Source organism: Hyaena hyaena, unplaced genomic scaffold, assembly GCF_003009895.1.
Source record: "Hyaena hyaena isolate Hyena2069 unplaced genomic scaffold, ASM300989v1 scaffold_846, whole genome shotgun sequence".
Lineage (NCBI taxonomy): Eukaryota > Metazoa > Chordata > Mammalia > Carnivora > Hyaenidae > Hyaena > Hyaena hyaena.
The window spans coordinates 660,062-686,617 of record NW_024081478.1 but is presented as its reverse complement, the minus strand read 5'-3'; the positions used below and the strand labels follow the sequence as shown (position 1 = coordinate 686,617).

Below are 26,556 nucleotides of genomic sequence, written 5' to 3'. Positions count from 1 at the left end.
CATACTCTCGTTTCTACTTTTTAAAAAATATATTTGAGATTCTCTTTAATAACTTTAAAGAAAGAACAAGAGAAACGGCCAAAAAATTGAGGTGATATCAAAATGCCATTTTCCCTAATCCACAATTATACTATCAGAGCTAAACAGTAATTGAAAATAATCTTCACTTATGCTTCATAAGGTTGAGGTCTTTTTATAAAATAACAGAATCAAGAGGTTTAGCATTACAGAAGACAATATTAGCAGGAGAGCTAAAACATTCAGTTACAAGATGAATATGTTCAGGGAATCCAATATACAGCATGGTGATTACAGTTAATAGTACTTTATTGTAGCGGTGCCTGCATGGCTCAGTCGGTTAAGCAACACTCTTGATTTCGGCTCAGGCCGTATCTCATGGTTTGTGAGTTTGAGCCCCAAGTCCGGCTCTGTGCTGACAGTGTGAAGCCTGCTTTTGATTCTCTCTCTCTCTCTCTCTCTCTCTCTCTCTCTGCCCCTCCCTCACTCATAAGCATACTCTCACTCTCTCTCAAAATCAACAAATATTTTAAAAAATAGTACTTTATTGTATACTTGAAATTTCCTAAGAGACTTGATCTTAAGTTTTCTCACCACACCACCACCACCACCACCACAACAAAACGTAACTGTGTGAGGTGATGAATGTGTGTATAGTAACTTGATTGTGATAACCATTTATAATGTATATGTATATCCCATTGTACACTTTAAGTATATACAGGTTTTATTTGTCACTTATACCTCAACAGAGCTGGTGGAAACAAATAAAGTAATAAAAATTAATAATAAGGAGACATTATACCATAGCTGCTTCACTCTGAAGAACATCTGTGAAGGACCCAGGTCTTTTAAGGGTAAATGGGTCTCTCTGGCCTGACCAGAAAAAGGAGAGGCCAAAGGACTTGGGAACCCTCAGGGGGAGAGCAGAATGCTAAAAAAGAGAACTGGAAGGGAAGCTTTATAGAAGGAATGTCCTGACCCCATTTGAAGTAGTTTTATAAAGATTCAAAGATACTTGATGGGAATCAGTAAATATATTTAAATTGGTGTTCTACAGCACCATCTGGAATCTGATTGAATTCATATCTGGTTCTGAGTAAGACTGTAACATTTGACTAGCATTTACTTAGAACTTACCTTTCACATGTATTATCTCATTTAAACTTCACAGCCAACTTGTGAATTAGATTCAATAAACATTTCTCATACCAGCAATTATATTTTTCAATTGAAAAAAGCCAATAAAAATAAGAATACCACCTAAATATTGCAGGGTATTTTTACATTTGGAAATGTATTAATCTTCTGATTTGAAACCAGTTACCTGGATGCCTTCTTCTGCATCAAGATGTCAATGTCAAGTTTCTTTTAGTTTTTATGCATGCCAGAGAAGGCAGCCTTGCCTCCTTTAACAGAAATTATATTGGTTTAATCCTCACAATAGGAAGCAGATTTTCGAAATGTAAGTATTCAAAACTACCCACAGAGCTTTGCAGAGCTTTAAAAAAATAATTATCTACTCCTTGGCTGTTTAAAGAAGTCTGGGCTTCCAAAATTGTTCTGCTTACTTCTCAATAATATTGGAAGCTGAGATTACTGAGTACTGACTTTGTGCTGGTCAGCTCTGAATGCTGGCTATGTTTACCTCAATCCATCTAACAATCCCAGAGGCATTACTGATTTCATTTTACTGAGGAGGTAAGTTTCTTTTAAGTAATGCTTTGTCTTTTAGGGTTTTTGCTTTTTTCCCCCTTTTCCTTCTCTCTTCTTGATAGCATCTTGGTATAGAGACGTGCTGTATATCTCTGGCTGCCCTGACCCATTTTTCACATTCTCCACCCTTCTTTGTACCTTAGAAAGCTGATCTGTATGGACTGCCCAGTTGGTTTCTTTCCTTGATTTTGGTTGAGTTCAAACAATGGAAGGCACAAGCAAGAGATCTCAAAGTAGGAGGAAAGTAAGAATTGAACTGTTGATTTTCATGACTCCCTGCATATAGGGTTATGAGACAGAGGTCAGCTCTGTCCCTCTATCCATAGCCCCAATTCCTAGTAGTCAATACTATCCTATCTGGGTATTGGTAACCCCATCCTCAGTTTACTCATTCTAGCCTAGGGTAGTGCTATGGACTGAACTGTATTTCCCAAAACTCTTATGTTGAAGCCCAAATGTTCTGAAGTGTATATTTGGACATAGGGCTCATAGAACCCAGGAACAGACCCTGAATACCAATGTCTCTGCTCCAGTATCATTCTCAATCTTTTGCCTTTTTTTTTTTAGGGGGGGCGGGGGGTGGGGGGAGGCCATGTTATGGGAATCCAGGCTGGCAGAGCTGGAATGAGTTGGAGAGCTGGATTCAGAAAGCTCTACAAAGCCAGTAGTAAATACTGTGACAGGCACAAGCCTAAAAGTAAAAGGGACTTAAGGTACTAAGAGCCTCTCATGACACGCTTGGACTAGCCCAGCAAAGAAGAAAAACCTAGAAACCCATCATTCCACAGAATTAAATCTGGGAAGGGGCACCTTGGTGGCTCAGTCAGTTAAGTGTCTGACTTCGGCGCAGGGCATGATCTCACGGTTCGTGGGTTCGAGTCCTGTGTCAGGCACTTTGCTGACATCTCAGAGCCTGAAGCCTGCTTGGATTCTGTGTCTCTCTCTCTGACCTTCCCGTGCTCATACTGTCTCTCTCTCTCTCTCTCTCTCTGTCTCTCTCTCTCAGAAATAAATGAAAAAACATTAAAAATTAAAAAAAAAAAAAAAAAAGAAAAATCTGGGAAGCAGAAAATACGCAGGATTTGAGCCCAGCTCAGTTCTCCAGGTCTGGGAAATTCAAGGAATGTACCTAATGGTGTTCTACTTTTCAGTTCTTTTTAAAAAATGCTTTTTTCCCCCCTTCTTCCCCTTTGAATGGGTACAGATTTAGTTCTCTTCACCTGAAAGACATTCCTCCTATACTTTCCCTCTCTTGGCCAGAGAAAGCACCCACAAGGTGGTGCTAGGTCACTCAGGTACTGGGGACAGCTAGATCACTGCTTGGACTCTGAAGGAGGAATGATAAACATGTTACCTGCATGGCTTTATCCTCCCCTGCTCCCTCCTATCCCCATGCTGGGCTACTCTCGTTGTTACAGAGCTTCATCGAGCCCAGCCGCAGCCGCCTGGCCATGTGGACATTGTCCTCTGGATAGCCATAAGCTACACCAGGGGCTGGAGCCTGGTTTTCTCCTCTGTTCAACGAGATGTCATCATGGAAACAGGGAAGAGAATGTAGTGAGCCAACCCGTGTGTCCCCTCTCCGCTCCCACTCTCCTACATTCCCCATCTGTGTTTCTTTTGTTCAAAAGGAGAGGAAGAGGCAATAAGGAAGGAGACTATGTGTTTCTTACCCATTTCTGAATAAACATTTATTACTCTTAAAAAACAGACAAACCAAAAAAAAAAAAAAAAAAAACAACAAAAACAGGGAATGGATAGTCTCTTTAATATATGATATTAGGAAAACTGGATATCCACAACCCAAAGAATGAAAATGGGCACCTATCTTATGCCATACACAAAAATGGATTAAAGACTTGAACATAAGGCCTGAGCCATAAAACTCCAAGAAGAAAATATTGGGGTAAGCTCCTTGACATTGATCTTGGCAATAACTATTTTAGATTTAGCAACAAAAACAAAAATAAACGTGGCAATTCATCAAACTAAAAAACCTTCTGTACAGTAAAGGATACTATCAACAAAGTGAAAAGGTAACCTATAGAATGAGAATATCATATATCTGATAAGGAGTTAACATTAAACATATTTTTAAAAAATGCATACAATTCAATAGCAGAAGCAGAAGCAAAAGAAGAAGAAGAAAGGAGGAGGAGAAAAGAAGAGAAAGAAGAAAGAAAGAAAGAAAAAGAAAGAAAGAAAGAAAGAAAGAAAGAAAGAAAGAAAGAAAGAAAGAAAAACAGTCTAATTAAAAATGGGCAGTGGAACTGAACAAATGTTTTTCCAAAAGAACATGTACAAATAGCCAACAGGTTCATGAAAAAGCTCATCACTAATCATCAGGGAAATGCAAGGTCAAAATCACAATGAAGTTTCACCTCACATCTGTTAAAATAGTTATTATCAAAAAGACAAGAAATAACAAATGTTAGGTAGATGTAGAGAAAAGTAAACTTTTGTGCATTGTTGGTGGGAATGTAAATTGGTAGTGCATCCAGCATGGGAAACAGTATAAAGTTTCCTCAAAAAATTAAAAATAATACTACCATATGATCCACCAATTCTGCCTCTAGGTATTTACCTAAAGGAAATAAAAACATTATCTTGGAAAGATATCTGCACCTCCATGTTCATTGCAGCATATTTACAAAAGCCAAAATGGAGAAGCAACAAAAGGGTCCATGGATTAATGAATGGATAAACAAAATGTGGGGTATATGTTTGTGTGTACATAATAAAATATTCAGTTCTATAAAAAGAAGAAAATCCTGCTATCTACACCATGGATGGACCTTAGGGATATTATGCTATTAAAATAAATAAGTAGGGGTACCTGGGTGGTTCAGTTGGTTAAGTGACCGACTTTGGCTCTGGTCAAGATCTCACAGTTCGTGACTTCGAGCCCCATGTCAGGCTCTGGGCTCACAGCTTAGAGCCTAAAGCCTACTTCAGAGTCTGTGTCTCCCTCTCTCTCTGCCACTCCCCAACTCGTGCTCTGTCTGTGTCTCTCAATAATAAATAAACATTGAAAAAAATAAGTCAGGCAGAGAAAGACAAATAATGCATGATATCATTTATGTGTGGAATCCAAAAAAAAGTTGAACTTTATAAATACAGAGAACAGATTAATGGTTGTCAGAGGCAAGGAGTGAGAGGGTAGGCAAAATAAGGACGTATGGTCAAAAGGTACAAACTTCCAGTCCAGTCGGAAGACAAATAAGTCCTGGGGATATAATGTACATCATGGTGACTATATGTAATAATACTGTATTGTATATTTAAAAATTGCCAAGAGACTAAAGCTTAAAAGTCCTCATCTCAAGAAAAAAAATTGTAACTGTGTGGTGATAAATGTTAACTAAATTTATTGTGGTTATCATTTCACGTTATATACATATATCAAATAATTATATTGTACACCTAAAATGAATAGTGTTATATGTCAATTATATCTCAAAAACAAACAAACAAAGAAACCAGTAATGTATACAAAAATGGAGAGAAAGAGATAGATAAGCCAAGGGTGCTTGGGTGGCTCAGTCAGTTGAGCATCCGACTTCAGCTCAGGTTGTGATCTCACAGTTCATGGGTTGGAGTCCTGTGTCGGGCTCTGTGCTGACAGCCAGCTCAGAGCCTGGAGCCTGTTTCAGATTCTGTATCTCCCTCTGTCTCTGACCCTCCCCTGCTCACGCTGTCTCTCTTTCTCTCAGAAATAAAAAACATTTTAAAAAAGAGATAAGGCAGAGACCATGAATAAAAAAATCCCCAGGGTCAAGAACAGAAGACTAAAGTGCTTTAGTGGCATAAAAAAAAAAGAAAGAAAGAAAAAGAAAAAGGAATCAACACTAACTCACTGTAGAGATGGATTGATTCTAGGAACAGGAAAGAAGAAACTCCCACTTCTGAGAGGTATTTGCTAGAGATGTAATTGAGTCAGTAACACTTATGAAACAATCAGAACTATTTCTTATATCCAAATTATGCTTCCTGACTATGACATTTTCTTTCTTTCTTTTATTGACTTCAATTTTAGTCAGTGTTCTATAAGTATGTATATTTGTAGAAAGGAAAACTATACGTACTTTTTTTGAGACATCACCCAATTTGCCTCATGTGACCACTGCCTGCTCTATTGTCCCATGACACTTGCTGCTCTCCTTGTGTCCAAATTGGACACAAGCAACCCAATTTGGAATGCATATAATGCAATGGGTTGGTTATGCAACCCAAATTGGAATGCATATAATTTGAGTGCCGAAATGGTACAATTATTTATAAAGTGTTTTTGAAAAGAAATGATAAATAATTTTTTTATTCTTTTGAAAAATTAGAAATGTCTGATCCTTATGCTATGTACAGCTTTATCCTCCAATTGTGCTAAACAAGGAGCTGTTCAACCAATATTTGTTGAATATAAACATGAAATCAAATGAAAATGAAATTTAAAAAAAAATTTTTAAGTATATGTTTGAGATCCTAACTTGAAGATTTAAATTGAGCACAGGCCCATTATATCAAGTCTATAGGTTGTACATGGGCAAGAGTTTTATACGTGTATGTGTGTGTTGGGAGAGTTAGGGAAACTACAGATAAAGGCAACGAACGTGGACAATAATGTCCCAAGGTAGCTACTCAATATCTACTGAGGAATAATAAAAGCGCAATAAAAAACACTTCATGTGCATTTGCATTTAACCCTCATTTGACAGGTTGCTAGATAGAAGCTCATAGCTAATAAACTGCAGAACTAGAGTCTGAGGCTGCTTTTTGTGTTTCTAGGATCTGTGCACTTCACCTCTGTCTTTTATTGTCACTGATAATACGATTAGAAAAATGGGGGAAATCAATCATTTGAAGAACAAATTCTACCATAAATAACACATTTGCATGTGGATGTCTTTGAATTTTATTGATGAACAGTAAAATTCTAATCATGTTAACCAGAGGACATACTCAAGTTTTCTTGTAACTTGATTAGAATATCATAATTCATAGAAGAAACTATTGTATTGGAATCAATTGTATTATACCAGTTTGAAGGAATTTATCTCCTAGTACAGTAAAAGTAGTAGAGAGTAAGGTAAGGGGGATCTTGACTCCTTTTAACAGTGGTGAGCTGGTAAATATTTAACAACTGGCTCTCCAGCACAAAAACCTTCTTTCTAGTGTTTGCCAATTTCTGTGACATAAATACTTCCACTATCATCTATTTCAAGCTACCAATGTGACATCACATCATTGAATACAGAGTTGAGAAGTATGCAGTAACATCGTTATATTATTTCCACTCTGCAGATGCAATGGATGTAAATATAAATAACCTCAAGAACATAGGTAATATAAATTTTAATTGAAAAATTAGGAAATGATGAGTTTTGAAATTTGCTACTTTTGTTTTTAATATAATATACTTAACTACCTCTTTATATAATCTAGTTTTTAATAATCCCTATGTTAAATAATTAGTTTGCAGAATTTCTGAGAATTCTAACAGTCTAACGATTACAAGTCAGCTCTAACACCATACTGCCCTTAACTGCCCCTCAGATAAACAGCTCTCGGTAGCCATTTTTCTGTGTTACAGTTACCTCCTGGCCACAGCTAAGGTGAGTGAAGTAGGGATAGGAACTAATCCAAAGTCACTTGTCTCACAATTTAGAATTCAGGAATCAGACTGGGAATCATTTTCTCTGTGTGGCTGAAGCTATAACCTGAATATTTAAAGCTAATCTTTTTTTTTTTTTTTTTACCGAAATGTGGAGTGAGTAGCAGATAAAATCAAAACATTATGGCCCAAAACCTTTGGGATACAGCAAAAACAATCATAAGAGGAAAGTATATAGCAATATAGGTCTACCTCAAGAAGGAAGAACATTGTCAAATATGCAACATAACCTTACACCTAAAGGTGCTAGAAAAAGAACAACAAATAAAGCCTATGGCCAGCAGAAGGGAAATAATAAAGATTAGAGCAAAAATATATGAAATAAATGATATAGAAGAAAACAAAAATCCAGTGGAACAGATCAATGAATCCAGGAGCTGTTTCTTTGAAAGAATTAATAAAACTGATATTCCCCAAGCCAGACTTATCCAAAAGAAAAAAGAAAAAGGGCCAAAATAAATGCATATTACTGAGTGAAAGAAGCCAATCTGAAGAGGCTACAAACTATACGATTCCAAATATATGACATCTGGAAAAGGCAAAACTATGAAGACAATAAAAAGATCAGTGGTTGCCAGAGGAGAGAGGTGGGAGAAAGATGAATAGGTGAAGCACAGAAGATTTCTAAGGCCATGAAACTACTCCATATGATACTATAATAATAAATACATTGGGCCAAACTCATAGAATATACTATACCAAAAGTGTGCCCTGATGTAAACTATGCACTCTGAGTGATAATGATGTGTCAATACAGGTTCATCACTTGTAACAAATGTGCCAGTCTGGTGGAGGATGTTGATGAGCTATTCATGTGTGGAGGCAGAGGGTACATGGGAAATCTGTGGTTCCATTTTACTCTGAGTCTGAAACTGTTCTTAAAAAAATATCATTAGGAGACTTTTTACTTGGCTAAGTTTGGGTTTAAATTGTGCCAGGCTTTCTGAAGTTGCATTCAGGCTGAGTTTTCAGGAACATTAAAAAAATTTGGGGGCTGGGGCGCCTGGGTGGCTCAGTCGGTTAAGCGTCCAACTTCGGCTCAGGTCATGATCTCACAGTTCATGGGTTCAAGCCCCGCGTCGGGCTCTGTGCTGACAGCTAGCTCAGAGCCTGGAGCCTGTTCAGATTCTATGTCTCCCCTCTCTCTGACCCTCCGTTGCGCATGCTGTCTCTCTCTCTCTCAGGGAAAACAAAAACAAAAACAAAAACATTAAAAAAAATTTGTGGGCTAACTGGAATATGCAGCCACTACTTTGGTGTATGTGTGACTGTGTATGCCTATGAAGGACCTCAATGCAAGCTGTGCTCTTATAGATTAATACTTCCATCTAAACAGATTTGACCAGGACAACCATTCATATGCCAATGTAAACAGAGTAAGGGGTAACAAAGAGAGGGAAAGAATGAAAAGCATTAAAAACCTAAGAAGTTAGGGACACCTGGGTGGCTCAGTTGGTTGAGCATCAGGTTTCCCCTCAGGTCTTGATCTCACAGGGCCTGAGTTCAAGCTCCACATTGGGCTCACTGTGGTCAGCCTGCCCATTTAGGAGCCTATGTCCCCTTCCTTCTGCCCTTCCCACCTTGCATCCTCCCACAATAAATAAAATAAATAAAATAAGTAAAATAAAATAAAAGCTAAATAGATCATTGATACTTAGTTAATCATTGCATTTGTTTTACCACTGCTATGTTCCTTTTGGAGAAAGAAAAACAAAGCAGAAAGCAGAAGGAAGGTTACAATTAATATGTGCAGGCAGAATTTCTGTAGGGTATCTAGTCTATTCACCTAATTTCTATCTTAAGCCTTAATTTTATCTAAAATTTAAGCAGCCAGACCTACCTTCTCTACTTCCTCCTCTGCCTGCCTCGTTTTGTTTTTATTTTTTTTCACAAGTATTTATTGAACGTCTGTTTTGTGGCAGGCACTGCTCAAGACATTGGCTTTTGAATACAAAGTTTGAACTTCATCCTCTTGATGTGGAGTTTCCAAAGTCAAATCTTGTACGTGCATGAGAACCATTAGGAAAATTTATTGAAAATGCAGCTTTCTAGTCTTAGTCTTAGAGATCGGATTCAGGGGCTTGATACAGGCCTGGTAATCTGCCATTTTAACTAGCATCTCAAGTGATTCCAAAGAACAGCATTAATTGGATTTACATTTTAAAATAAGTCTATTGGCTTCTGTGTATCTTGTTATTTGGTTTGTAGGCAGCCCAACTCTGCAAATTTTGATCTCTCTTTAAGATTCTGGAATCAGGCTTTTTCTTATAATCTAGACTCTGCCATTCAGAAGCTATTGACCAAATTAACCTCGTTCTACTCTGTGTCTTAATCTCTGAGTATGTGGGAATCAGAATACCTAGCTCAGAGAGTTACTGAGCAAGTTTCACAAGTAGAGCATGTGTGGTATCTGGCACACTGTAGTAAGTGCTCAAAAAAATGGACATTATTGTTATTATTGGTGGTATTCTTGCACTTATTATTGGTGGTAGTTTTACCATGACTTCATTAAAAATTTTTTTATAACATTTATTCATTTTTGAGAGACAGAATGTGAGTGGGGGAGGGGCAGAGAGAGGGAGGGAAACATCCAAAGCAGGCTCCAGGCTCTGAGCTGTCAGCCCAATGTGGGGCTTGAACTCACAAACTGCGAAATCATGACCTGAGCTGAAGTCGGACATTTAACAGACTGAGCCACCTAGGCATCCTCCATGGCTTTGTTTTTTAGAGGGAAGAGGAGTAGGACATAAAGTTTTGCCCATAATAAGTCGTCAGGCTCTTGGGGCCTGACTAGATATTCAATTTGGTCAAATCAGAAAAGAGTTCTGACTGCTTCTATTATCTAGATATAAGGTGGAGATTTATTTTGTTATTACTAGTCATTTTATTTTATACTTATTTGTATTTACTTATTAAATCCTTGTGTAACATGTTCTATCTTACTGCTGCTCTGAAATTTTCTTCTTTTTGCTTATTTTTTTATTTTTTAATGTTTATTTATTTTTGAGAGAGAGAGAGACAGAGCATGAGCAGTGGAGGGGCAGAGAGAGAGGGAGACACAAAACTGGGAGTGGGCTCTAGGCTCCCAGCCGTCAACACAGAGCCTGACTTGGAGCTCGAACCCACGAACTGTGAGATCATGCCCTGAGCTGAAGTCAGAGGCTTAATGGACTGAGCCACCCAGGTGCTTGTCTTGTTGTTTATTCTAAAGGAACTAAAGTTAGGGGCTCCTGGGTAGCTCAGTCAGTTAAGCATCCAACTTTGGCTCAGGTCATGATCTTGCAGTTTGTGAGTTTGAGCCCCGTGTTGGGCTCTGTGTTGACAGCTTAGAGCCTGGAGCCTGCGTAGGATTCTGTGTCTCACCGTCTCTCTGTACCTCCCATACTCATGCTCTGTCTCTCAATAATAAATAAACATTAAAAAAATTTTTTTGTGAAGAACTAAAATTATACCTAGCTCATAGAAGGAAATAATATCTATTCTTGACAAGCATCTAAAAGATGTCCTTACCAGAGATAAGGATTATAAAAGAAGAATCAGGATTGTAATTAATATAAATTCAGTTTGAGTCAATTTATTCTCTTCTTACATACACCTAGGCCATTAAACTCTCTCTCTCTTTTTTTTTTAAGAGAGGGAGAGAGAGAGCATGAATAGGGGAGAGGGACAGAGGGAGAGAGAATCTTAAGGAGACTCTATGCTGAGCCTGGAACCTGACAAAGAGCTCGATGCCACAACCCTGGGATCATGACCTGACCTGAAACCAAGAGTTGGATGCTTAACAGACTGAGCTACTCAGGCACCCCGGATCTTATACTCTTAAATGCAAAAAATGTAATTGCAAACATTTTCTCACCAAATCTTTATAATAACCTAATGAGGAAGGTACTCATATAATCCCATATTTAAAGATGAAGAAACTGAAACAGGTTACATTATTTGGCCAAACGAAAGTATGCAGAAGAACTAAAACTTGAATCCAGAACTAATGAGTCTTAATCTCGTGTTAGCCTGCAAACCAAACTGCCTCCCAGTCATGGCAGCCTGGGAAGACCTAGTAGGGCCACAGAGTGACTTATGTGATTAGCTCTTACCTCTATTCAGTTCTAGAGGTTGAAGAAAAAAAAGTGGCATCCTCTGAATGACTGACCTGAGTTTTGATCTACATAGCATACCCTTTCTTTTTTAATGTTTATTTATTTTTGAGAGAGAAAGAGACAGCACGTGAGTTGGGGGGGAGGGGGGCAGAGAGAGAGGAAGACACAGAATCCAAAGCAGGCTCTGGGCTCTGAGCTGTCAGCACAGATCTCAACACGGGGCTCGAACCCATGAACTGTGAGATCATGACCTGAGCTGAAGTCAGATGCTTAACTGACTGAGCCACCCAGGCGCCCTCTATACTAGTCTTTAACCCAAAGGTGTCTACAAATATATGCAGAACATATTGGTGTGGTTCCAGGCTTGCAAAAGTTTTTCAAATGAAAATATGATGCCTGAGTTGTCTTGTAGAATGGAAGTGTGCTTCTTCCATCTGCTACTAAAAAGATAAATTGAGGCACATTAAAAGTTTTAAATTTATTTGATCAAAAATCAATTCAATTTGGGCATTGCCAAGCCAAAAGTAGTTAGACTGCTCCATCCACAGGAGCTAAGGAGAGATTTCATAGAGAAGAAGCCGAAGCAAAGTGAGGAAATTGTTCATTGGCTATAGCTTAAAGCCTAAGTAGCTGTGATTGGTTGTGTTTGGCTTTTGACCTACTAACCTTGAGGCATTTACAAGCTTAGGGTTTGGTTTGCTTACCTGCTTGCCCACAAGGCATTTAGAACCATCTCAGTCTAAAGGCCTCCTTGTTTAATTAATTTGACACAGGAAAGGAAGTAGTATAATTTATATTAGAGGGAAAGACATTTCTGTACTATTCCCTTGCCTTCTTATAAGAAATGGGGACAAGCAGAAGACCACTAGATTAATTGTTCAAAAAAAAAACCAAAACGAAACCACTCTCCCACCTTCCTTTTCTTACCAAGAATTAGTTGAACAAGTGGAAGCAGGAGATAAGAAGGTCTTCCACCATTTATGAGGGTTTGAGCCAATTTGTTTGAATATTGAAGGACAGGCTATGTGAGATGATTAACTGCATTACTCCTAAAAACAAATGCTTTTGAGGGAAACTGGTTTGAATAGCAATAGTGGCTTAAGGTGAATAGCAGAAGGGAAATCTTTTTAATGCTTTGAGTTAAAAAATAATTTGAAAAAAAGATCATTTGTAACTTTCCTCGAGACCAGGTTGAACTTATTACACAAATTTAAATGTTTGCTCTTAAAGACATAGAGGCCCTTTAAGAAAACAGGTTTTGGCATAAGTAATGATTGATAAATCAGTGGAAAATAAATTGAGCCGGTTAAAAAAAAAAAGTTAGGAATTTACTCCTGTATCATTAAATCTTAATTTTGACAATGTTGTTGAGGGACAGAAGCAGAAAAATGTTCACATTTAGACCAGAAGGCTGACCTAGAGCCTGTATAGCTCTGATAAGGATCGAGTACGCACTGGCTGCTACGTCTGAAAGGGTCTCATGACTGTCTGCACATCTCACTGATAGTATCGAGCTGAATGATAAGCACCAGAAAAATCTTGCAAAAGTAGTTTTACGAGTGGAAATTTGAAGAAAACATTTAAGATCTAATACTCCCTGCATGTCCCCTTCCCCTTGAACACTAAACATATAACCACTAGCTACACACATTAAAAGTGCAGCTCTTTCTACGTGATGAGGGAGCGTGAGGCAATCTAAGGGCAAAGTACAGGCTAACAGCACCCTCTCCCAGGCGGGACATGTTTGATATTCCTTGGACACTCCCACCGACTAGGGAACGGACAAACAAATGATTAAACTGTAAGAGTCTCCACCAGTTTACAAGGAAAAAAAAAAAAACAAAAAACAGTCCCATCAATGGCCTGAAAGCCAGGAACTCCCTACTGTCTTAATGTTAATGATTTGCTATAGGGAAAAACAACCTTAGCTTGACAATAGCTAGGTCTCCAATAAGTCTTTAGCCTGTAAAATCTCTTTGGAAACTCCCTCTAGACTTTCTCTCTTGACTCCATAAAAGGGGCACCGCCCACACTTGCAGTGCTGCTCTTCCTGTCCATGGGTCCTGTCCCCGTGCTTTAATAAAATCCCCTTTTTGCACCAAAGACGTCTTCAAGAAATCTTTGGCTCTTGGCTCCAGACCCTCCCCCCGCCCCACCACTCCAAAACTTTATCACTACCCACAATTCCTGTCCCCGTGCTACTTAAATAATTTACTAAGTTTCACTGTAAAAATCCAAGGAGTTCTTTCTTGACCACTGTGCTCAACAATCTCACACCAATGAGATTTTTAATTGATGTGTCATAGTCCACCATATAAGGAGTTATTGGATATGGTTCACAGGCAAACTGTCCTACCCAATTTAAGCAGAAATTTATTACTGAGTAAGTGACAGCTTAAACTCTTTAGAATGGCAGGAACTAAGTGAACTTCTGATAACAACTTCCACTTGCCTGCTAATTCCCCATTCTGGAGGCAGCACTGGCACTGAGAAGTCATCAAACCAAGAGACAGAGACCAGTAGAATAACGCAGTCTGCCACTGGGTTCACAGCACCATAAACAGTCCCTGCGATGAGTCCTGCTTGACTGTAGATCCGGTGTCCCTGACTAGTGGAACACAAAATACATTCAACTAGTGGAACACAAAACACATTCACAATCGTAAGAGTGAAGGCATCTGGGAAATGTAGTTTCTACCTTCCAACCTCAAAGGCACAGAAAAAATGTTAGAAGTAGATTCATATGGAAATAGAGCATTGAATCATAAATTATTGAGCCATTCTTTGAATTTTGATTTTAGATACATATTTTCCCCTATGATAAATAATTAAATTCCTAGAAGTGAAATTTCTAAGTCAAACAGTATGAATTCTGTTCAAGTTTTTCATAATTATTGTAAAATTGCCCTCTTGGAATCTTATACCAGTTTATATTCTTTACAGCCATCTTTGCCAATCATGATTAATGAGTTTGTACTTTTAAAAAGCAAAAATGGCACATCATTTAAAAACTAAGAATTTCAGAAGTGCCTGGCTGGCTCAGTCAATGGAGCCTGTGACTCTTAATCTCGGGGTCAAATGTTCAAGTCCTACATTGGGGGTAGAGTTTACCTAAAAAACAAAAACACAAAAAACTAAACTAAGAATTTCTTTTGTTGGTGAGTTTAAACATTTTAATTCTCACCATAGGTGAATTACAGTCAAGTCTTCACTCATTACCCCACTATTTCTCAACAATGTATTTTATTCATTACCTGACATAATGAGAAATTTAACCTTTATTTTGTTCATCCATGTATATTTATTGTAACTTTAAGATCTAGTGAACTCTTACTTTAACCCTGTATTAGTAGGCAGACAATCTTTTGTCTCTCTTTCAAATAAGTATTAAGGAAAGTTTCTTCTTTTACTGTCTCTAAAATTAAACTTAGTTTTAAAGCCTATAGGCTTTAACTTAAAAGTAAGATTATATAACTTGAATATGATGCAGTTACCTCAATTTAAGTGAAAATGCTAGACCAGAATGGTAAGTGTCTGAATATCTATCAGTATAATTTGATGAGGTCTGTGCTTTACTTGTGCATCTGTCCAGGCTCTGAATGTCTTGCCACTCACAGTTAGAGTCCTGGAAGGAGAGAATCTCTGTAAGGAAGAACTCTCTGATTCAGGAAGGGTCTGAAAGGTCCAAACAGACTGCTGTCATCTGCTGGAATCTGCTGATGGAGTCACTATCCTTTCCTGATTAATGTGGCCGGATGAATTCTGGTGACCTTTCAGCCTGTCAGGACAACAGTTCACATCTTTTTCTTCTGGCAGGCAGCATGTACAGCATCCAGACCGAAATATTAAGAGATTGACTGAGTGATCGATCAATTGGTAGATTACTTACTATTCCTGGGGCTAACAATTCTCCCTTTTCTTCCCAAATAAATATAGGGGGATTTAGAGGAGGAATTAAAAAGAAGTCTTGTTTTATTCATATGTAGTGATTTAGAGGGGAAAGAACTTGTTTTAAATTCACCTTTGAACTAGAATATTAATGTTTCACTAGATTAAAACAAGACCCCACACACATACATTACCCTTAAACAGCTATCTTTAAAGGCTGGTTGTTTACCCCAAGAGCCTACACAGGTCATCATTCTCCATCTAGTGGCAGGATAGGCTAATTGAAAGCGAGTCCCAAAGAAGAAATATTCTGACACTTGAGTGTTAGAGCCAAATATTTTAAAAGAGAAGAGTAAGTGTTGTAGTGTCAAATAAAGCTCACCACTGTTTTTATTAAATTTTGATATAAATAAAAACTCTAGGGGCGCCTAAGTGGCTCAGTCCATTGAGCTTCTGATTCTTGATTTTGGCTCAGGTTATGATCCCAGGGTCATGGGATTGAGCTCTGCATGGGGTTAAAAATTCTCTCCTTCTGCCCTTCCCCCCAACTCATGCTCTGTCCCTCTCATTCTCTCTCTCTCAGAAAAAAAACTATATAAAGTAATCCATGATTATTATTTTGATATTGTGTCAGGTCATCTAATTTGGAAATAAAAAGAATACCCTTGCTGGATAATAAACAATATTCATATCCATAATTGGAGGCTTTTCTTGAAAGTGCTTTAACATATTAAATGTTTTTATGATCTTAAAAATCTTATTGTTCATAATAAAATCTGAATTATATTTTAATTGTTGTAGAGAGAAGATTTCAGAAATATGGTACCAACCAATTTAGAACAAATCAACATCAGAATTAGGTCATTGGGCAGAGCTTTTTGGTACAAGAACTTTGCAATTAATACTGATATTAATCAGTATATGATGGTAGGTATAACTAGCAAAGGTATCTGATAGTCCCAAGTTGGGCTAACATTCAGCACTGAGACTATATCAGGTAGTTACAGTGGGCATCTATCTGTTCAAATAAGTTCAATATTCTTTTAGTATTAGTTACTGTCCATACTATCTGATTATTAAATCATTTAGATATTATTCCAGATTCTAAGGGACATAGGAAAAAAAATAATAAAGTAGAAGGAATGAAAGTACTATGAAAAGAAAGTAAGCAAATTGGTAAATCTTTAAGAGGAAACCAAATGAGTGGATCAGACCAAAGAAGAATTTTTAAAAAGCATAATACATATAGAGAACTAAAGGAGAAAAATTGGAAACATGAATCAGGAAAATCAATTATGAAGGAACAATTGAAGATAAAATCTGCTAGATGAAATAATATAGTAAGTGCATTATCAGATATACCTTACTACTGTTTTGTGGATATGGTTTATCAGACCGAATATCCTTGAAAGACAAATTATTAAGCAGTAAGATCAGATCAATGAACATTTTCAGAAAGAAATTGCAAAGGAAGCTACAAAGTTGTACTAAGAAACTGAGTGAAAAGTTAACACATAGTGATAGGGGTGCCTGGTTGGCTCAGTCAGTTAAGCAATCGACTCTTGGTTTCGACTCAGGTCATGATCTCACAGTTTGTGAGTTTGAGCCCCCATATAGGGCTCTGTGTTGGCAGCAGAGAGCATGCTTGGGATTCTCTCTTTCACCCTCTCTATTCCTCTCCCCCACTTACACTGTCTCTGTTTCTCTCAAAATAAATAAATAAACTAAAAAAAAAAAAAAGACACAGTGACAGAATTTTGAAAGATTAAAAAATAATAGGGGCACTTGGGTACTTCAGTAGGTTAAGTGTCTGACTTCAGCTCAGATCATGATCTCATGGTTTGTGAGCTCAAGCTCCTCATCCAGCTTTGTGCTGACAGATCAGAGCCTGCTACAGATTCTGTGTCACCCTTTCTCTCTGCCCTTCCCCTGCTTGTGCTCTCTCAGTATCTCAAAAAAAAAAAAAAAAAGAATAAACATTAAAAAAATAATATCAGTATCTAGATAGAAAGAGCACAGAGAAAGTGTTGAAATAAGAGAACTTTGAAGCTAGAACTTCTTATCCAATTAATTATATGTAAGGCTGAATAAGTTATTGTAAGATACACAAGTCCTCAGAAAGCTGACACACAAAGATGCTATTTGAAAACACTGTAGGAGGAAGTGTTTGATCAAGAAAAGGAATGAATTCAGAAGGTAACTGGGAGTGGAAAGTAAGAAAGGAGCAAAGCTTTGCACTGTGTTTGGAAGAGAAACTTCTAGAGGCATCTTTAATATAAAACATTTCAGGGAAAAGCAAGACTTGACTGCTTTCTTTACCGCAGAGATTTGAGAGAGCAAGCATACATGTCATAAATGTCATATGTATGTGTGTATTTATTGAAGGAACAAAGGCCAAAAACACCCTACCATGAATTTATTTACAATTCAAGTTGTACATGTGAATATGCACCATTTCCTATAGTCAGAGATGATATTTAAAATATACAATATATAGGGGCACCTGGATGGCTCAGTTGGTTGAATGTCAGACTTTTTTTCTTTTTAATGTTTATTTTTGAGAGTGGGGAAAGGCAGAGAGAGAAGGAGACAGAGGATCTAAAGTGGGCTCTGCACTGGCAGCCAATGTGGGGCTAGTATTCACAAACTGAGATCATGACCTGAGCTGAAGTTAGATGCTTAACCGACTGAGCCACCCAAGTACTCTGAGCATTGGACTCTTGATTTTGCCTCAGGTCATGATCCCAGGGTCTTGAGATCAAGCCCAATGTTGGGCTCTGTGCTGCTTGGGATTCTCTCTCTCTCCCTCTCTATCTGCTTCTCTCCCACTCTCTCTCTCTCAAAATAAATAAATATTTAAAAAATAAAATAATATTTAGACAGTAGAGCACAGGGCATTGACAAATCAGTGCAGACATCAGCTAAAGTGCTAGAGCAGGTCCTGGGAGGCTCTGACTATGCTTTTTCATATGGGGATTATGAGTGTATTTGGGTCAGGCTTGGGTAGTGGGGAGGCAGTGGGGAGGGGCTCAGGGAAGAGTCAATTTACAAATGGATATTGAGTTGTGTCAAAATGTTAACAACTGGTATGGTTGTACTGGCAGAATAGCAATATGCCTTCACATTGATGACATTCACACAAATGTCTGAAACCTGCTTTACTTGTTTTCTTTTTTTATAACAACCCTAGGGTAGATGTTATATCCCTGAGAGATTAAGACAGTCTGTAGTAAAACAATTTGGCATATTGGAGAGTCTTCTTTATTTTTTAATAAATTTTTAATGTTTGTTTATTTTTGAGAGCGAGAGGGTGTGTGAGTAAGGGAAGAGAAGCTGGAGGTGGGGGGGGAGGGTAAAGGGAGACAGAATCTGAAGCAGGCTCCAGGCTCCTAGCTCTGAGCTGTCACCACAGAGCCCTACATGGGGCTCGAACTCACGTAGTGTGAGATCATGACCTGAGCCTAAGTCAGACGGTTAACTGACTGAGCCACCCAGGTGTCCCTGGAGAGTCTTCTTTACATTGGAAGTCAGAATGTAAGTAGGATATTGTTATAATAAAAAAAATAATCAATTATGATCTTATTCAAGTTATTTTCCTGACAAGGCAGACTACAAGGTTTTTTGTTAGGCTTCTTGGGTTGTAAACATTCTGTATTATTTCTTTCCTATACTTTAAAGAAAGGCAAATTAAAACATGGAACCTATCGAGCAACGTATTTTTAAAATCTAGAGGAGTAGTTCCCCTCATCACAGACCTCAACCAAACTGCAGACTGGAGCCGAGCTCAGTAGATCTCAGCAGAGCCGCAATGTCCAGCTGACCAGTCTGCATACTCATGAGAGGAATAAGCATTTGTTGTTGGGTCATTGAGTTGTGCAGCTGTTTATTATGCAGCAAAAGACATTCATTTGTCATGTATTCACTTATTCATCATTCATTCAATATGTATTGAACATCCATGTGGTAGGCATTGCTGTAAAGATACAGAGCTAGTTTTTCTTTCAAAAGATTAATTAGATAAGTTTCTGATAAAACTAATCAGGGAAGGAAATAAGATGAAATAAAGAATAGCATCCATAAAGTTTTCCGTCTACTGTCAAAGGGAAACCACAAAAATAAATAGGGAAATCCAAATGGCTAATAAGCACCTGAAGAGTTATTTGTCCATACTACTAATCAAAAAATGCAAATTAGAATACTAATTAGAAAGTCTAATAATATTAAGTCATGGTGAGGATGCTGGGAAATAAGAAACCTTCCATACGGCTTGAGGAAGAGTAATCTCAATCATTCCAGAGAGCAACCTGGAAGTATTTGGTAAATTAACCATACTTACACACTCTCTATGATGCAGCGGTTATATGCTAGGTCTTTTGCAGCTGTCACTAAGAATGCTTTTTATAGCACTGTTTGTGGTAGTAAGAATGGAGGGAGCCTAGATGTGTATCAGGAAGTAAATGGGAAGTAAAATGAGAGATAGACATACAATTAAGTTATATGCAACACTCAGAATTAATGTTCTATACTAATATATAGCTAGGTGGATATTTAAATATGGTGGCAAGTGGGAAAAAGGAAACAATATGAGATTTATAAGAGAATATCTGTCAAGGAGATCAAATGCACACACCCAGAAAGCAACATTACATTTATTTTTAAGGATATGCATGTGTCTAAATAAATAGAAATGACAGACTGAAAAGGCATGTATTAAATATACAAGGGTGGGAGACAGATGAAGATGATAGATGAATGGAAAAAATAGTAAAATAAAAGTAGATAAGTTTTAAAAAAAGGCATTGCACAGATACTGATAATGTGCAATGAGATGGAAAGAGTGATTAATTCCATTTTTGTGAACTTGATAAAATAATAACACACAGTAGACCCTGGGATATGAGGACTAGGGTCATTTGAGTGAGAATATGGAAATTAGTGCTGAGAATGAGCACATTTAATTCTTAGGCTTCTGATGATCTCCTGCTCTTAAATCCTTTCTAGGGCTAGAGGAAGGTAATAAATATGACAGTAGTCACATTTTAGTTCTGGTTTTAGTTTGGCAAGTGACAATAACAGGATAAGCTATAAAACCCTAACTGATGCATCTATATTAATAAACAAAAATGTAGAAAAAAGAAAATGATGTATTATATTCATCAAAATCCTCACCTTTTATCATGACAAATATGGTTGATTTTTTTTCCATAGTGGAATTTCCTTTGCAATTATCTTGTTAATTGGTATAAGTGAGCTTAAACTACATTAATAGACTTTAATGTGTTGTCATTAAGAATTATTTCAGTTGAAGCTATCATTTTATCTTTCTTTAATCATCATTAATGGCCTTGGATGAGGATTCTCTTTGGAGCTCAGTGCCTCTCAAAATTTTTGTCTTGCACTTACCGTGTGCTCTGTTTTCTTACTGTCTTGTTTCCTTTGAACAGTCATAAAAGAAAGAAGGCAATTGAATATACAGCACAGCCTATTAAAGGAAATAGCTGAAATAACATTTTCTTAACTGTTGAATGTAAAAATTAAGAGGATGTTGTGCTTCTATGGAGAATATTTAACTATATTCAGTGTGTTTTAACATCACTGATTGCTCCTTAATTGATGGAGTAGTGAATGTTCATCATGGAGAAAAAAGCCAACTTGCATCTAAGGGAATCTGAAGAATGTGTTTGGCTGCAGATTAAAGTGCTTCAAAGGTTTAAGGAAAAGAATGTGCTTGTTTTGGGGGATGAGGAAACATAGACATTACCATTTGAGAATGAAAAACTTTATAACACTTAGTGATGATTACAATTTAGATGTCAACTCTTTATTTCATCTTCTAACTAGTGAACAAGGTTAGGTTAGCTTTTTCTTTGACAAGGTGGATTGAGAAGGAATAGATTCAGAAAGATTACCTAATGAAACTGACTAGTGTTGTAAACAGTTTGCAGTCTCCGTAAATGCTACAGCTACTGCTTTCCTAGTTTCGTCATAATTATGTTTATTTTTTCTGGTTATTTCATGTGACTTGTTATACATATTGAATTTCAAAATGATTTTGCAATTGCAAAAATGATTATTTTGACAACCAAAGACAGATGAACAAGCTAACCCTTCAGATGTGACTATGCCAGAACTAGAAGCTCCCGCTTATTTTTCTCAGTGTTTGCCTTCCGGTTGCTGATTGTTGTTAGCTCTTCCTTATGATTTGTGTCCCAACGAAATAGGATTTGTGAGACTTGGTTCTATCTCCCATTTGGATCCATACTTCTGGGGCAGGCTAAGTCACAAACTCCCTAGTTTGTTGCCAAAATAAGGTAACTGAGAATGACTTAGAGTACTTTCGGAAGCTCCTTCTTCAACTTGCTGAAGGTTAATTACTAATTTTGCTCTGGGAAAGGAACATTTCCTTTGTTCTCTGTAGGAAGAAATACTCTTCAGAGATCCACAGTTCTTTTATATCATAATGTAGAAAAAGTACTATGTTCTTTAATGAAACATCGGAAATTTCAAAGTTTCTATTTGCAATAGATAATAAGGAACATTAGTTTCTCTTTTGATCACTTTTTCCCAAGTTGTTTGACATGACTCTGTGTAAATATAGGCATTTCTTTTGCTAAATCAGGAATCACAGCTTCACTGGTTAAAGAGAAATCATAGAACTCATACATATAGAATATTTTTGTAACTTTGGAGTTGCTATTGGCTAATCTTCATCAAAATCTATTAGTTAGTGCTTGCTTTGGCAGCACATATACTAAAATTGGAACAATACAGAGAAGATTAACATGGCCTCTGCCCAAGGATGACATGCAAATTCATGAAGCATTGCATATTTTAAAAAATCTATTAGTTATAAATAGTATTGAATGGGGGCACCTGTGTGGCTTAGTTGGTTAAGCGTCCAACTTTGGTTCAGGTGATGATCTCACAGTTCGTGGGTTTGAGCCCCGCATTGGGCTCTGTGCTGACAGCTACCTCAGAGCCTGGAGCCTCCTTCAGATCTGTATCTCCCTCTCTCTCTTACCCTCCCCTGCTCACACTCTCTCTCTCTCAGAAATAAATAAAAAACATTAAAAAATAAATAGTATTATACATATGAAGTCAAATTTTGAAGCTCATATGTTTGAATAGATTAATGTTGAAATTAGATGGATACATCAACATAAATCTTTAAAAATATCTTCAGAATCTATTAGTATAATCTTGATATTAAAATTATTATAATAGCATCAGGATCTTCAATTTTTGAGAGCTTTCCAATTCATAAAATACTTCCATACACAGCTTTAAAATTTTTTTTTAATGTTTTATTTATTTCTGAGAGACAGAGAGAGAGACGGTGTGAACAGGGGAGGGTCATAGAGAGAGAGGGAGATACAAAATCTGAAACAGACTCCAGGTTCTGAGGTAGCTGTCAGCACAGAGCCCGATGCAGGGCTCGAACCCACGAACCGTGAGATCATGACCTGAGCCGAAGTCAGATACTTAACTGACTGAGCCACCCAGGTGCCCCTTTATACACAGCTTTTTAGAGGGAGGAGCTATTTCATTGGCTTTTATCCCTTGAAAACAGAAATTGTCAGATATAGCTCAGTAAGTGTCTTAAGTAAATATTTATCTTTTCTTGTTCTCTTTGCCCTGAGTGCAAATTCCCTTGTTATATTTGGGGAATTATTCACCATATGCATCTTTGACAGAAGCCCTAAAGTCACATGTTCTATATTTCATCTTCCTTTTCAGCTACAGCACAAGAACATGATGTGGGCTCAACTAATTAGCTGCATCCACTCAACTTTGCATCAGGAACTAGTTACACAAAAGAGCAGGAGTGGTGAAGAATCCACTCTGACATTGGCAGCAACATCCTATCCCATGGCCCTGGTGGGAGTGGAGCCAGTGTGGCATATGATGTCTGGTGGCAGAGGCGGGTTGGCTGTGCAGGTGGTGGCATCCAACATTCACCACTGATGGGAATAGGATCCTCATGGCTCTAAGGTGCCTGATCTCACTTGTGGTCTGTTGCTTAGTATCCTTTGTACATTTCCCCTTTTAGAATGTGGTGCTTTAGCTTTCCTAGCAATTCTCTTAACTATATAAAATCCTTTCAATAAATTAATGTTTGCCTAAATTAGAATCAGTTTCTGTTATTTGTATTAATAACCCTGACCAATAAAATATAGAATTGAATTACATATCTCTATAACCTTATAAAGATAGGTTTTCTCTTTAAAATTTTTATTTAGTGTTTACTTATTTTTAAGAGACTGAGAAAGATATAGCATGAGCAGGGGAGGGGCAGAGAGAGGGAGACACAGAAACCAAAGCAGGCTCCAGGCTCCCAGCTGTCAGCACAGGGCCTGATGCGGGGCTCGAACTCACCAACTGCTTGATCATGACCTGAGCTGAAGTCATACACTTAACAGACAGAGCCACACAGGAACCTCTAAAGATACGTTTCTTTTTTTTTTTTTTTTCAAATGTTTTATTTATTTCTAAGAGAGAGAGAGTGAGACAGCGTGAGCAGGGGAGGGTCAGAGAGAGAGGGAGACACAGACTCTGAAACAGGCTCCAGGCTCTGAGCTGGCAGTCAGCACAGAGCCCGACGCGGGGCTCGACCCACGAACCGCGAGATCATGACCTAAGCAAAAGTTGGACGCTTAACCGACTAAGCCACCCAGGCGCCCCTAAAGATACGTTTCTTGAATAGTGTTTACATATTGGAAAACAAAGACTAAGAGACATTAATTAACTTTGCCAAGATCAAACATTTAGAAAGAACTAAGAGACAGGATTCAAATATAACTGCTTTAAGTCCAGGGCTTTTTCTTCTTATCATAGTGTGGCTACATGCTGAGCAATACTTTTTCATTTTACTAAGCACATAGGAAGCTTACATTTCACAGCCTTTCTTGTCATTAATAGGGACCAGATGACTGGTTTATGGACAATGAGTGAAGGTGATGTTGACCCTTCCAGTGCTGACCACTAAACTGTCTCCTCAATCTTGTATATACTCTCTAAAGGGAAAACCTGTTTTTTCCCCCTATGTAATGAAAATCCCATTTCTTCCCTATTGCTTGTTTCTCTTTTATGAATCTCCTTTTTTATTCATACAGAACAATTTACTTCTGACACTTCTGGTCACTAAATGTGCAGAGGTTTTCCTGATACCAAGCAAATTCTCTGTAACACCAGATAAATGTCTTATAATTTAACTCAGTTCCGACTCTATCTATGTGGAGATAGCATCAGATCTCACAGGCTAAGGCCTCAGCCTCACAAGACTGCTCTCCCCTCTCTACCTTCAGATACAGGTTGCAAGCCCACGGTTATCACCTGTGCTTATGACCAACCAGGAGTATTGGGTTCAGAGGTCTCAATACCCCTCTCCTTGGGTTTGATTAATTTGCTAGCACGGTTCACAGAATTCAGAGGAACACTTCCTTATGTTTACTAGTTTATTAAAGGATATGATAAAGTGCATAAATAATCAGATGAGATGCAGAGAGTGAGGTGTGAGAATGTCTGAGCATAGGAGCTTCTGTCCCCATGGAGTTGGGGTATATCACTACTCCCATGTGGTTTTTGCCAGCCCAGAAACTTTCTGAACCCCACATTATAAGGATTTTATGGAGGCTTCCTCACATAGGCATGATCAATTATTAACTCCATTTCCAGCCCTTCTCCTATCTCTAAAGAAGGCAGAGGTTGTGGGAGGTGGATGGGGTTGAAAATTCTAAGCTTCCTTTCATGGTCTGGTCATGACCACCATCCAGAAGCCATCTAGGAGCCCACCCAAGGTTGCCACATCGGGACAAAACATGGTCCAGTGTTCTTATCACTTAATAATTTATGAGAGTTTTAAGAGTCTTGTGTTGGGGACAGGATCAAAGACAAATATGAGGACAAGAGATGCACCTAGTGTTCTTATCACTTAGGAAATTACAAGGATTTTAGGAGCTCTTTGCCAGGAAATGGGGGTGGAATCCAATATATGTATTTCCTATGATCTCACATTCTCTTTCTGTTCAAGTGGTTTAAAGTATGATTGAAGACCCTAACCAAAAAAAGAATCCCAAACTGAGTCATCACTTGGAGTAGAGTCACCTGAAAGAGCTACATGGCCACATTATGAACTAGAGACAAACTTATGTTGTATTACTCTCCTCTGATTTGAGGGTTTATTGTTAAAAAGGCGAGTTAACTCCTTTTAACATAGTAATTGGTAACAGAAGAGAGGTACTGTCATAATAAAACCCTAAAATATGTGGCATTGATTCACCTATTGGCTCTCGATAGTGAAGAAATAGTTACTAGGTAGCTATGTTATACGGTAGCAAAATATTCGGTAAATTTGTTACCTGCTTTCCCTCACAAGACAGACCCATGTGCCAATTGGGCTTGTAAACACTATAGGAAGAATTTGGAAAACCAAATGTTGGCAGTGTTTTGGGAGACTATCAGCTCATTTGTCATAGTATAATTAAAAAAAAAAAGAGATGATTCCAGGAGAAAATTGGCCAACTAATAAATAGAAAGGAAGAGAGAGAGAGAGAGAGAGAGAGAGAATAGAAATTCAAGGCCTTGTAAGCTTGAAAGTCCTAATGTCTAAACCCTAAACAATCAGTGCCAGACTTCCGAAAAGCTGTGAAAGAAAAAAGTTTAGTACAACTTGATGGTTGGAAAAAGGACTCATGGAAAACATCAGATTATGAGTATGTCCTTAATTTGCTCAGGATAGATTCAGGGTAGCTGCCATTAAGTAAAAAGGAAATCACAGGGTGAAGCAACAACATAAATCAGACTGCGAAATCATGTCTAGAAAAAACTACTGGTGTGGCTACTGGCACATGGAATTGATTGGAAAGAGATGGGAAAGCATTAAAAATTTTTTAATGTTTATTTATTTTCGAGAAAGAGACAGAGCAGGCACAGGGGAGAGGCAGAGAAAGAGAGAGACACAGAATGCAAAGCAGACTCCAAGCTCTTAGCTGTCAGCACAGAGCCCAATGCGGGGCTTGAACTCACCAATCGTGAGATCATGACCTGAGCCGAAGTCAGATGTTTAACTGACTGAGCCATCCAGGAGCCCCAAAAACTATTAAAATTTTGAAGAAATGATTTGCCAATGAAACTAAAAACATTCAATAAAAACCATTTGTGATATTAGGA

The 26,556-nt window shown here is 37.8% G+C and overlaps 1 long non-coding RNA gene and 1 other non-coding gene across 2 annotated transcripts; both read left to right on the top strand.

Moving 5' to 3' along the window:
* Nucleotides 1–1,882: 1,882 nt before the first annotated feature.
* On the top strand, nucleotides 1,883–23,512 carry LOC120222186. Its single transcript, XR_005525980.1, has 2 exons — nucleotides 1,883–1,978; nucleotides 23,125–23,512. It is a non-coding gene; the product is annotated as an uncharacterized LOC120222186 (long non-coding RNA).
* LOC120222189 lies at nucleotides 22,115–22,221 on the top strand. The gene has a single exon (XR_005525981.1). It is a non-coding gene; the product is annotated as a U6 spliceosomal RNA (small nuclear RNA).
* Nucleotides 23,513–26,556: the final 3,044 nt, after the last annotated feature.